The sequence below is a fragment of the Rhinoderma darwinii genome, chromosome 4 (genome assembly GCF_050947455.1).
Source record: "Rhinoderma darwinii isolate aRhiDar2 chromosome 4, aRhiDar2.hap1, whole genome shotgun sequence".
NCBI lineage: Eukaryota > Metazoa > Chordata > Amphibia > Anura > Rhinodermatidae > Rhinoderma > Rhinoderma darwinii.
In genome coordinates this window covers 86898976-86912421 of record NC_134690.1, presented here as the reverse complement: position 1 = coordinate 86912421, position 13446 = coordinate 86898976, and the positions used below count along the sequence as shown (strand labels likewise).

At 43.6% G+C, this 13446-nt stretch overlaps 1 protein-coding gene across 2 annotated transcripts in view; it reads right to left on the bottom strand.

Moving 5' to 3' along the window:
* Positions 1-4214, bottom strand: part of KLHL24 (kelch like family member 24) — a 57019-nt gene extending 52805 nt beyond the window's left edge. For both annotated transcript variants that reach the window (XM_075861305.1, XM_075861306.1), the window contains exons 1-2: positions 4130-4214; positions 3794-3906 (exon numbers count right to left, since the gene is read on the bottom strand). The gene's annotated coding sequence lies outside the window, so the exon portion shown is untranslated. The remainder of the gene's footprint in view (positions 1-3793; positions 3907-4129) is intronic.
* Between the last annotated feature and the right edge of the window lie 9232 nt (positions 4215-13446).

Sequence of the window (13446 nt, the reverse complement as noted above, 5' to 3'; positions counted from 1 at the left end):
GCGGACACCTTCCCGTATACTTCCCGTAGAAGTGTACCACAAAAGATAGGACATGTCCGTTTTTTTGCATTTTACGGGCCGTGCTCCCATACTTTGTATGGGAGCAGGGGCCGAAAATGCGGGCGGTTGTCCGCGGCCGTGCCCGCAATCGCGGCCCGTGATTATGGGCACGGCCGTGTGCATGAGGCCTTAGGCCCTATGCACACAACCGTAGATTTCATCCATCCGTAAATACTGTCCATAAATACAGATCCGTAGTCATTTATAGTCATGCGTAAATCATCTGCATATACAGAATGGTGTCCGTAAATACGGTCCATATTGCATCCGTATTTACGGATCTGCAAAAAGAAGATGATATGCAACATCTGAAAACCTGGCGTCTCCTAGCAACGCTTCCGTAATTACGGACGGCTACGGGTGCACATCTGTAGCCGTCCGTAATTGCGTATGCACCCAGAGACTTCTATGGGGAGTCCGTGCCGTAATTACAGACAAAAAAAGGACATGTTCTATCATTTCTACGGCACAGACACCCATCCATCCATAAAAATGCGGAAAGGTGTCCGTAGCCCATAGAAATTAATGGGTCCGTAATAATTATGGACGAAAAATACGGACGTGTGAATGGGGCCTAACTGACCGCTATCTTTCTATGCACATTCATAAAGAGAAGGCTGTCAATCATTGATTAGGACCGCCTACTGGACTCCTAAGCATAGAAAGAGCAGATCAATAAATTACAAGTTCTACTGAATCTTTTCCCTCAAAACTATATATAAATCTGCTCAGCTCTTCCTGCTCTATAACATGCTGCCTATAGATTAGACAGCTTTCCTTTAAAAAAAAAAAAAAAAAAAGAAGTGCCGGATATTCTGATGACTGCTCTGCTTTAAAGGGGGTGTATATTTCCCATAGGGCCTATAAATGTAATAAAGGTGGAGAGAAACATCTCTCCACAAGCACCGCAAGGCAGCCATATGCATTGTCTAATTGCCCTTTGAAATGGAAAGGCAGGAGAGCATGTGCCAGGCCCACCTGTAAAGCGTGGCAAGCACCGACATTGGGGTTCCAGTTAAATGTATTCAATGACACCCCCATCTTCTCTATTTTCTAAAATATCCCATATGAAAGTGAATGGCAGATATGGCTCGGAAAGCCTAGCAACTGGTATACGGGGTCAATAGAAAGTCTATGAGTCCATACACCAATTGCTCGGCTTTCCGAGAAAAGCCGATCAGAAACAAAGCGGCTCAGCGCTCGCCCGATCACTTCTGCCGCTTAGTTTAAGCGATCAATGAGGGCCTCAGTGCTCAGACCCCCACCGATAAAAACTTCTGACATGTCACTATGAGTTTGAAAATTTAGTTACCCTTTAATGACCAAATGGTAAGCAAAAATCAAAACTTAGCCTGGACTCTCATATTCCTGACCACACTCGAGATGCAGAATACGAAGATTAATTTGTCCTCCCCATTGGTATGAGGTAAATATTGTATAATCCGATTACCAGTGTTCATTTCTGAAAAGAGAGAGTGTCCAAGTTTCTACATCTCACATGTAATGATTCAGTCCTTAGAGAAAAGACAGATCTAAAACTTATCTGCAGTCGGCATGAGAGCAAGAAATCATAACAGATGATGCAGTTAACCAAGGTGCCTTAGGCTGGTTAAGGATAAATAACCCTACCTAATGTTACGAAACCTTGCCCTCCCCTCTGATGCAAGCAAAAGCTGGGACACAGTGTAAATAAACACGAAGTCAGGTCACGTGATAGGACCGCGGCAAACTCTGCCCCCTGCAAGCAGCTGTTTGTGTTTGTGAACAGGTGAGAGAGGACAGGTGAGCAGTATCACAGACGAGAACAACCAGACCTTCCTTTACCCGTTTATAACCCAGGGGAGAGATTTCTCTATTGTGCTGCTGATCTCCATAGACACCCTGGGGCCACCTGCTCACATGAATCAATCACATTGTAGTTTACAAGTAATGTAGGGACTAAAGAAAAACAACAAGTCGGCTATGAATCAATCATTTACCCACAATCCATGATCCGGCGATGCACCCTCGGGTGCCACCTTCCTCTCCCTGGCAGCTGGAGATTAGAAGTACAGGCCCTTCATCACAAAGCAAGTGACAATGCTGGATCTACACAGGATTGCGCCGATCCATTGTTGGTACCTGGCGCCCACATCGCTTGTTACAGATGTGTCCATCCTTACCTTTACTTGAATTTGGTTATGGACTCAAATTTTGCATAGAAAAAGATTTAACACAATATCGTGACATGCTAACAAAACCATTGAAGGGCTGCAAGTCATGTCACAGCCACTGGGTGGCCACAAATAGACAAATATAGCATAGACATCTCGTGACAGAGCATCGCGAAATCAAACATTTTTAAAAGCCGGTCATCTCATGCCACACATCTCATGATATGTTGAGACAAAAGGAAAGGTAAGGAAGGACATATCTGGACATCCTAATGAACAATTCCAATGAGAAATTCCAGTTTGTACCAGCGCTTCCCTTTAAGGCTCTGTTCACATCAAACTGGAACTGTACGTCAAGAGTACTTCTCGATGTATACCATTGTGTAGGCAGGCAGTGGCATATGTAGACCATAAGCCACATTGACCCACTGTATAGGAAAGTTCAGTTTGCTGCGCTTTCCTATACAGAAGCCCAAAAGGATAATCTTGGATACTCTTTTGGCCTCCATCGGGCTAATGGGAGCCTATGGTTAAGTTCGGCAAATGTGTTAACAGATCATTTGGGATGATCCAATCAACAACAAGGGGTTGTAGTAATATTTGGTGCATTTGGAGTAACAATCAATTCCGACTAATCTGTTCCATCGATTTTACAAAAAAAAAACCCAGAGAATTTCCCATGTGAATCAAGGCAAAAAATGCAATAGTTCAGTTTCTCAGTACAGTAGAAATGATTTTTCACCGTATATCAGATGTATGGCCAATACCTCTATGCCTAACAATACAGAAAGTATTGAGAATGCAAAAATAGAAAGTTCTTCACAATATGAATTATAAATATAAAGCCATAAACAATAATATCTAGAATTATACAGAATAATGATAACAATCACGTTATTGTGTGTCATTGTCTTTCAATACAGTTTCCAGCTCAGATCACATTCAGTTGCCCGGATGAACAATACCGTAGACCACCCAACAATAATCTCTGGACATCACCAGGTGCACTACACTGCCCAGCGGACCCTTTGTTTATAAATCCAACAGGGGTCCGAACCTCCATCAGTGCCTTGTTCTGACATGTCTTTACTGCGCCTCTAAGATCGCTTTACATGGATTTCCCCTTTAAGATAAAGTGATACAAAAGTCAAGTGCACTGTATAAACTTCTGTAAACTTCCGCTGGTGGCATCTGATCCTTTTTATGCCATAGACACAATTCTTGCAACCAGTGGCGGTTTGGCACGTATTACGTGTACTATCTGTACGTCTATGGCTGCCGTAAGTAAAAACTTTACAACCAGGTTTGGAATAAGTGATGTAAATTCCACGGTGAACAACTATATGGAGACTGCAGAGGCAGCAGACTTTGTTGGTAACAGAAATGTAACTTTTATGTCAAGTATAGAGCCTACAGTGATCCTGTGGCCCTCCAGCTGGGGGGGGAAACTACAACTCCCAGCATGCCCAGGGGATTGTAGTTACATAACAACAGCTGGGAGAGGGGGGCACTATCTGTACAGTAATAATATATATAATAAGAAGCTATATGAATATGTGTAGTATGGAGAGTAGACTGACCTGACTGCTTATAACCAGCATGGACGAGGTGTAGTGCACGGCTCCGCTCTGCTGTGCTCAGGGATCTTCTTCACGTAACACACAATGATGATAAATCTTCTTATAGCAGAATCCTTGAAAACAAAGAGAACTGAGCACATGACTCTGAAGATCCAAAACATATGACGTCACCAGGAAGGACCAATCACAGCGCTGTTGGGGATGCCGGGAGGTGTAGTTCTCAGCGGGTGGCACGTCACTGGGTCGTGGTGCTGTGTGTGTTTTATAACGGTGCTAGCGATCTACTGTGGAGGTGATAGATTCTTGAAGAGACTGTACAACTTGAGTGTATCTTACCTGCATTCCATTAAATACAATCTATTGTTCTCTGTTATCAACCAGCTCAGCTGCTCAAATACATTTATTAGCTGGGGAGATGACTCCTCCATGAACATTCAGGGTCTGACCAGCTCAGCATTTATATAGGGAAATAAATGTGATTTTTTTGCAAAGTTGTTTGCAACATTGTTTCTTATAGGGAAACCTTGCGCGAGAGTTGCAGTAATGTAGCGATTTTATCTCCAAGTCGCAAGCAACAAATCATGCTTACCACAAGTGTTTCGTGACCTGGAGTTCACACATTGAGGATATGATTGAGATTTTAGCGTTGATCCTCACTGAAATCCACATCAAATCTGCTTGCAATCCGCTTTCATTGCAATAGAATGGGCTTTTTGTAACCCCATTCACATGCTCCAGGAAAAATCAGCTCAGATTTTTTTAACACGATGCAGGGATTTTTTTTTAGCATACTCGTTCTTGTAGATTCTGCATTGAGAATCCGCGCAAAATCACTATTAGGCTATGTTCACACGGGGTATTTTGCCGAGTTTTTTGACAGGGAAACCGCGTCGCAAAACTCGGCAGAAACGGCCCGAGAACGCCTCCCATTGATTTCAATGGGAGGCGTCGCCGTCTTTTTCCCGCGAGCAGTAAAACTGCCTCGCGGGAAAAAGAAGCGACATGCCCTATCTTCGGGCGCTTCCGCCTCTGACCTCCCATTGACTTCAATGGGAGGCAGAGACAGCGTATTTCGCGCTGTTTTATGCCCGCGGCGCTCAATGGCCACGGGTGAAAATCGCAGCGAAAATCGGCGTGCAGGGAGAGGAAAATCTGCCTCAAAGTTCCAAACAGAATTTTGAGGCAGATATTCCTCCTCCAAAATACTCCGTGTGAACATAGCCTTAATTAGATTATGGGCAAATTCGCGTGCGGATCCGCTGGCACATCCCTGGCAAAAGTCAAAGTGTTAGCCTCGGATTTATGCCGCAGATTATTTAAAAAAACCTGAACCAGATTCTTGAGATTGTTGCATCGCTTTTCCACCAGAGAGAAACATTAGAATTGTGATTGCAGTAACCCTTGATTTTAGTCTTCATGGAACCCTCTCCCAATTCCAGAAAATCCTTGCCCACATGGTCAATGCTTTATCTGACATATCTCCTGTTTTTAGCACTTTTATAAGCTTCAATGTGGAGGTTTAAATAGTACTTAGCCATTTTCGGACAGGACAGGGGGGGGGGACCCTAAAATAGCGGATCCACGGCAGAGGGCCACAACTGGAGGGCATCAGATATTATTACTCCATATTAGGGCTGGGTGATTTTGCCACAAAATAAAATCTAGATTTTTTTTTCAATACTTTGGACGATTTTCCATTTGAATCTCGATTTTTCTTATTTTTTTCTGTTTATTTAACAGGAATACCAAGAGATCATTTAATAAATTTTCTTTATATAAATAACTTTTTAATATATTGCTATAATAATTGTACGTAACTTCACAACTTTTAACCTCTACAAATACTTTATTTGATCAAATACAATTGGAAAAATGTCCTGGCAGGGAACAGGTTAACAGAATCTATAACACCCGCCACGCCGCATGCACTAACACCCCTCTCTGCCCGTCACCACCTCAGACATTGCCGGATTCATGCGACGTTGATTGGACCGAGAAAAATGGTCCGTGTGTCAGCCGGGACTCCTGGCATTATGTGTGAAAGGGACTCCTGGCATTATAGTCGTTTAGGCTACAATCACACGACAGTGAAAAAAAATGGCTATTAAAAAGTGATCTATGGCCAGTTTTTCACGTCCATTTTGCATCAGTGTCTTCAAATTCTCATCACCTCCAGTCCGTCTTTCATGGCCATTAAATAAAAAAAGGATGGATTTCATTTGTCAGGGTAGATCGTGCCCCAGTGCCCACATATAGTGCCACAGTTCCCACATATAGTGCCACAGTGCCCACATATAGTGACAGTGCCACAGTGCCCACATATAGTGACAGTGCCCACATATAGTGACAGTGCCACAGTGCCCACATATAGTGCCACAGTGCCCACATATAGTGCCACAGTGCCCACATATAGTGACAGTGCTACAGTGCCCACATATAGTGACAGTGCCACAGTGCCCACATATAGTGACAGTGCCACAGTGCCCACATATAGTGCCACAGTGCCCACATATAGTGACAGTGCCACAGTGCACACATATAGTGACAGTGCCACAGTGCCCACATATTGTGACAGTGCCACAGTGCCCACATATAGTGCCACAGTGCCCACATATAGTGACAGTGCCACAGTGCCCACATATAGTGACAGTGCCACAGTGCCCACATATAGTGACAGTGCCCATATATAGTGACAGTGCCCACATGTAGTGACAGTGCCCACATAGTGCCACCCCCAATATAGTGCCTCAGTGCCCATGTAGACAGTGCCACACCCCCTTGCAGATAGCATCACCACCCCCATGTAGATCGTACCCCACCTTGTAGATCGCAGCACCACCACCCTCCCTTGTAGATAGCACCCCCACATGTAGATCTCACCCTCACATGTAGATCGCAGCAGCCCCTCCCTTGTAGATCGCTCCCCCACCCACTTGCAGATCGCAGCACCACCCGCTTCCCTTGTAGAGCGCACCCCCACCCCTTACAGTTCGCACCCCCCTTCTTTGTAGATCGCACTGCTGTAGCTGCCACTAAGAGCTGAATCCCCGGCCAGAGGTTGCCGACGCTTTGGCCGGGGATTCAGCTCCTAGTTGGAGTTACAGCAGCGCGATCTATAAGGGAGGGGGTGTTGTGGTGCGATCTACAAGGTACACGGGGGGTGGTGCGATCTGAAAGGGTGTGCTATCTACAGCGGGATGGTATCTACAGTGCGGTGTGGGTATGTACTAGGAGTCCCTGCTTCCCCACGGAACTGCTGTTCCGTACTGTATCATTTTGTTCAGTACAGTACAGCAGTTCCGTGGGGAAGCAGAGACAGAACAGGGCGGGCCAAGAAGTGATGAGACGGCGGGGCTTCCTCCAGCAGGACAGCGCAACGGCGCCACTAAAGAATCAATTCTACGATTCTGTTAAAAAACAGAATCGTGAGAGCCCTTGAGGGCGAATGAATCTAATTAATTCGATTAATCACCCAGCCCTACTCCATATACACCCTCATATTTAAAATGTTGTCCCAGACGCTTTAATTCCTCATGGTTTTCAAGATCTCTGCTTGTTGTTATTCAGTAGGAACATTCATTGTTTACTTCCAGAAAATAAAATTTTGGCTGTGGTCATGTAATGGACACACAGGTGCACGACTCGTTACAGTTACAGTATGTGAATCAGAGCCGTGTCTTCTACTGATCCCAGCACCTGTGTGTCCATCACATGACCATGGACAGAAAAATATCCACTGTAAGGGCGGATTTACACGAGCGTGTGCGTTTTGCGCACGCAAAAAACGCTGCGTTTTGCGCACGCAAAAGGCACTTAACAGCTCTGTGTGTCATGATCATATGGTGCGCGGCTGCGTGCTTTTCGCGCAGCCGCCGTCATTATGACACTCTGGATGTTTGTAAACAGAAAAGCACATGGTGCTTTTCTGTTTTCATTCATACTTTTCACTGATGTTGCGCGAACCATGCGCGTCCCACGGAAGTGCTTCCGTGTGGTGCGCGTGATTTTCACGCACCCATTGACTTCAATGGGTGCGTGATGCGCGAAAAACACAGAAAAATAGGACATGTCGTGAGTTTTACGCAGCGGACACACGCTGCGCAAAAATCACTGACTGTCTGCACGGCCCCATAGACTAACATAGGTCCGTGCGAGGCGCGTGAAAATCACGCGCGTTGCACGGACGTATTTTACGTTCGTCTGAATAAGCCCTAAGTAAACAATGAATCTTCCTACTAAATAATAGCCAGCAGAGATGTTGAAAACCATGAGGAATTAAAGGGGTTGTCCACTACCAGACAACTGATGACCTATCCACCGGATAGATTATCAGTATGTCATCGGTGCGGACCCGACACCCGGACCCTGCACCGATAAGCCACTCCGGCTGTCTGCGGGCACAGGATGTTACGGAACATTATGTAGTGTACGGAGCCAGAAGGAGTTGGCGCCATACATTGCATAGCGGCCGTGCTGCCGACCTGCAGCTCTGCTCCTATTCATTTATATAGGAGCAGAGCTGCAGTACTGCAGCTCGGCCACTATTCAATGACCGGCGCCGTCTGCTTCCGGCATGGACGTCCGGTGCCCAGAGGCAGCCGGAGCAGCTTAACGGTGCGAGGTTCGGGTATCGGATCCCAACAGAACATCTACTGATGGCCTATCCGGTGGATGGCCATCGGTTGTCCGGTAGTGGACAATCCCTTTAATACAGAATGCATATTGGAAAAAATGCCAAAAAATTGCATACATTTTCTGAAACTGGACAACCCCGTTAACCACTTCCTGACCAGAAGCTTTTCCCACCTTCCTGACCATTTTCAAGTTTTAGCCATGTGCCAATTTAAAAGCAAATTGTTGTTCTATTATTTTATTATTTTTCCAACCTACATGTATTTGGTCTTGTTTTTCTCAGAACATATTGGGCTTCCATATTGTGTAAGAAAATAATAGATATATTTAACTTTTTTTTTTAAATATGAAAGTAAAGATGGAAAAAAAATTGAAAAAAAAAAAGTGAGTATGCAACTTTAGGTGATGTTTTTTGACATCTGGTGCATGCCACTGGGTGAACACACCTGAATACATATTTGGCAACTTCTGCCGACTTCAGCGATAACAACACACTGGGCGCAAGGCGAAAACGGTTTTAGAAAAAATTTACATTCCTAGTGTATCTGTTCCCCCAGGGGCGCAAGTGCCACAGCCTGAGTCGGTTTCGAATCCTTCTGGTATGTAGTTCAGGGATTCACATTTTTGCGGGTAGCACCGCTGGGTACTCATATTTCTAGTGAGGTGCGTGAAAAGATTGAAAAAATGGAATTTATAGATATTTGGTCACTGGTTTCTGTCGACCAGCTGACGGTGGATAAAGAGAGGTGATTCGAAAAATCGGAAGAGAAAAAAACAAAAGTTGCTATAACTCTTGGTAATTGGTTACGGGCCTTTTCTATTATGTCTAGCATCTTATGTCAACGAAAGCCTGGAATTTCGCATTAATTATTCACATATGTGGATACTATATTTTCTGCTCATAAATTACATGGGGGTACTGCATGGTGGAGATATGATGAGGAGTTTAGGCGTGGGCTAGCTTTAAGGCCAGAGGTTGGTTGGGCCATTAAAGCCACTGATGTCTGGATTCAATTAATGTTGTCCCAAAAACATCCAACTCCTTTTCTTCGCAGGTTCCTCCGCGGGGGTCCCCGTCTCCGTGGCGGTTAATAGACGCCCAGGGGCATGCTGGCTCCTCAATGAAGGGCACTGTAAATTTAAGCATGAATGCTCCATTTTCAGGGGTACACATTCAGCCCCCTGTTGTTATAGAAGAGGAAAATTACTTAACAAACAGGCTACTGCTGGAAAACTAGAGGACACAAGTGAGCATAGAAAAGATGCTCCCGTGGCTAGACTGAAACCCAAGGAGGCTGGAAGCAGACATGTTAACTAAGGGTTTCTCCTTTGGTTTTTATATTCCTCATTTTCTACAGTCGCCTTTGTTTTTCTCTAAAAACTTAAAATCCGTTAATGAGAATCATTCTTTGGTCCGCGAGAAATTGGACAAAGAGGTTGTAATGGGTAGGATCGCTTTTTTGGAACCTCCTTTACCTAATTTGGGCCTCGTTCCAAAGAAGGAGGTGGGTAAGTTTAGACTGATACATCATTTGTCCTATCCTCCTGGCGACTCAGTTAATGATGGCATTCCTAAGGAGGATGCAGTGGTAACTTATACCTCTTTCGATAGGGCAGTTTCGCTAGTTGTCGCAGCGGGACCATTATTTAACGCGCACTGTGAACGCCGTAAAAAATAAAGAATTTAAAACGACAAAATCGCTGTTTTTTGGTCACCTTAGCTTTTAAAAAAAAATCATAAAAAGGGATCAAAATGTTCTATGTAAAAAAAAAATTAACAATAAAAACTACAGCCCTAACACCGCTCAATTGACCAAAAAATAAAAAAACTGATGCCTCCTGGAATGTGTTGAAACAAAACGTTTTGTTTTTTTAACAAATAGTTTTTATTTTGTAAATGTAGTAAAATATACAAAAAACTGTATAAATTTGGTATCACCGTAATCGTATTAAGTGTCAGAAAAAATTTAAGTTGTCGCTTATACCGCATGGTGAAAGTCATAAAGATGAAACACAAAAAACAATGGAGGAATTGCGGCTTTTTTCAATTTCAGCCTGCAAAGAATTTTATTTTCAGTTTCCCAGTACATTAAATGGTACTTCACACTACTCTACTGACGGAAAATAAAAAAAGTTATGGCTCCTGGAAAGCGTGGAGGGAAAAACTAAAATGTAAAAGCAAAAAACTGATCAGTCCGGAAAGGGTTAATTAATTTCTACTGAAAAAGCATTTATGACCACGTGGGGTAGAGCCGTACTCGGGAGAAATTGCTTTACAAATGTTGGGGTGCTTTTTCTCCTTTTATCCTTTGTGAAAATGAAAAAATGCTAAATTTTTGTGGAAAAAATGTTGATATTCAATTTCACGGCCTAATTCTAATAAATTCTGCAAAAGACCTATGGGGTCTAAATGCTCACTATACCCCTAGATAGATTCCATAAGGGGTGTAGTTTCCCAAATGGGGTCAGTTTTGGGGTGTTTCCACTGTTTTGGTACCTCAGGGCCTTTGCAAATACAACATGACACCCAAAAACTATTCCAGCTAAATTTGAGCTCCAAAAGCAAAATATTGTTCCTTTCCTTCTGAGTCCCGCTGTGGGTCCAAACAGCAGTTTATTACTACATATGGTGTATTGCGGTAATCAGGAGAAATTGCTTTACAAATTTTGGGGTGCTTTTTCTCCTCTATTCATTGTAAAAATTAAATATTTCTATGTATTTTAGATTTTCTAAGATTTTAATTTTCACGTTCTAATTCCACTAAATTCCGCAAAATAACGGGTCAAAATGCTAACTATACCTCTAGAAAAATTCCTTGAGGGGTGCAGTCTCCAAAATGGGGTAACTTTTGGGGGGTTTCCACTGTTTTGGTCCCTCCAATGCGTTGCAAACGCGACATGGCACCGAAAACCATTCCAGCAAAATCTGCGCTCCAAAATCCAAATAGCGCTCCTTCCCTTCTGAGCCCTGCTGTGAGTCCAAACAGCAGTTTAGTACCACATATGGGGTATTGCCGTAATCGGGAGAAGTAGCTTTACACGTTTTGGGGTGCTTTTTATTCCTTATTCCTTGCAAATATTATTATTTTTTATATTTTTTCAGAAAAAAAGTAGATTTTCACTTTCACAGACAAACTCCAATAAATATAGCAAAATACGTGTGGGGTCAAGATGCTAACTATACCCCTAGATAAATTCCTTGAGGTGTGTAGTTTCCAAAACCATGTCACTTTGAGGATTTCCACTGTTGTGGTCGCGTTATGACCTGCAAGTAACCGCGACACGACAGTTTGGATTTCTTGCAACTCTCATTTTGCGGCAACTTGCACATTGCGACACAACCACGTTGACTTTTATAACTTGCAATGTCGGCTACAGGACATAGCGATCTTTGGCCGGGAGACCTGTGTCGCGTGCGGCCAAAGTCGCCGTGTAGCAGATAGACAGAAAGACAAACAGACAAATGTATTTATTGAAAAAAATCGTTTTTAAAAAAAAAAAGTGTGTGTATTTTCTTTTTTGCATTACATTATTCTTTTCCCTCTTTGGCAGCCTGCAAGAGAGGGAGAAGATGCAACTGGTGAACGCTGTGACAGGCTGTCACAGAGATCACCTGACCAGAGACCACACTTGAGTGGTCTCTGGGTGAAGCTCCATGATACAGCTGTCTGCAGACATCTGTATCATGTAGCCTCTTACCATTGGCGCGCAAGCGTCGCAGGGAGGAGCAGTGTGATCGCTGTGACAGGTTGTCACAGCGATCACATGACCGGAGACCACACTGAGTGGTCTCCGGGTGAAAGCTCCGTGATACAGCTTTCTCTAGACAGGGGGGCCACAGCTCTCGTATGAAGGGGCCACAGCTCTCGTATGAGTGCTGCTTACTCTTTATTCATTATCACATTTGTAGTGGCGGTTCAGAGTATTACAGCATTCTCTCATTGAAATGAATAGGAGAAGGCTCTAATACTGTGAACCACTGCTACAAGCGTGTTGTGGCGATTCATAGTACCAGCAGATAAGGAATGAAGGGGAAACAGCGTTAATACGAGTGCTGTGGCCCCTTCAAAACAACTTATTGGCAGGGGTCCTGGGAGTCGGACCCGACCGATCAGATATTGATGGCCTCTTCTGAGGATAGGCCATAAATTGTTTGGGACTGGGCAACCCCTTTAAGTGCATCTGTGCCAGAACTTTACTTTTTCTATATTAGTATGCATATATGAGTGGGCTGAAAGTCATATCTACTAATATTTCATGACTGCATTCACCATGGGATTCATTGAATCCAGAGGCGTCCTTCTATTTAGGATTCATTTTACATCTGTGAATGTTTGTGATATCTGTATTGGATTTGCACATTGAAGATAGACAGGGCAGCATGACTGATGTGTTTTTGTAGCTTTGGCCTAGTAAATTACTTATTGGGATATGTATAAAACAAAAAAATAACTAGTGCAACACAAAACTGTTGCCCAGAAATTATTTGCCCATAGCAACCAATTATTTTTCTGCTTCAATTGTACATTATGTTTTAGTTAATTGTAATCTGTAATCTGATTGGTTACTGTGGGTAACTGCACCAGTTCTGCGCTAGTTTTTTCAAATCTCCCTTCTAGTTAAAATTACAAAATTGCACAAGTGAGCCCATAAAATTACTGACGAGTATCTCTGCAATCTGGAAATTACAAGATTATTTCAGGGAATCTCCTGGAAGTACCCTGAATATCTAGGTTCATATCGAGGCAACCTACATATATATAGTTAAAGAAAATGCATTATTTCTCCGCCATGTAGACACAACACACACACACACACACACACACACACACACACACACACACACACACACACACACACACACACACACACAGACACACACACACACAGACACACACACACACACACACACACACACACACACACACACACACACACACACACACACACAGACACACACACACACACACACACACACACACACACACACACACACACACACACACACAACACACACACAC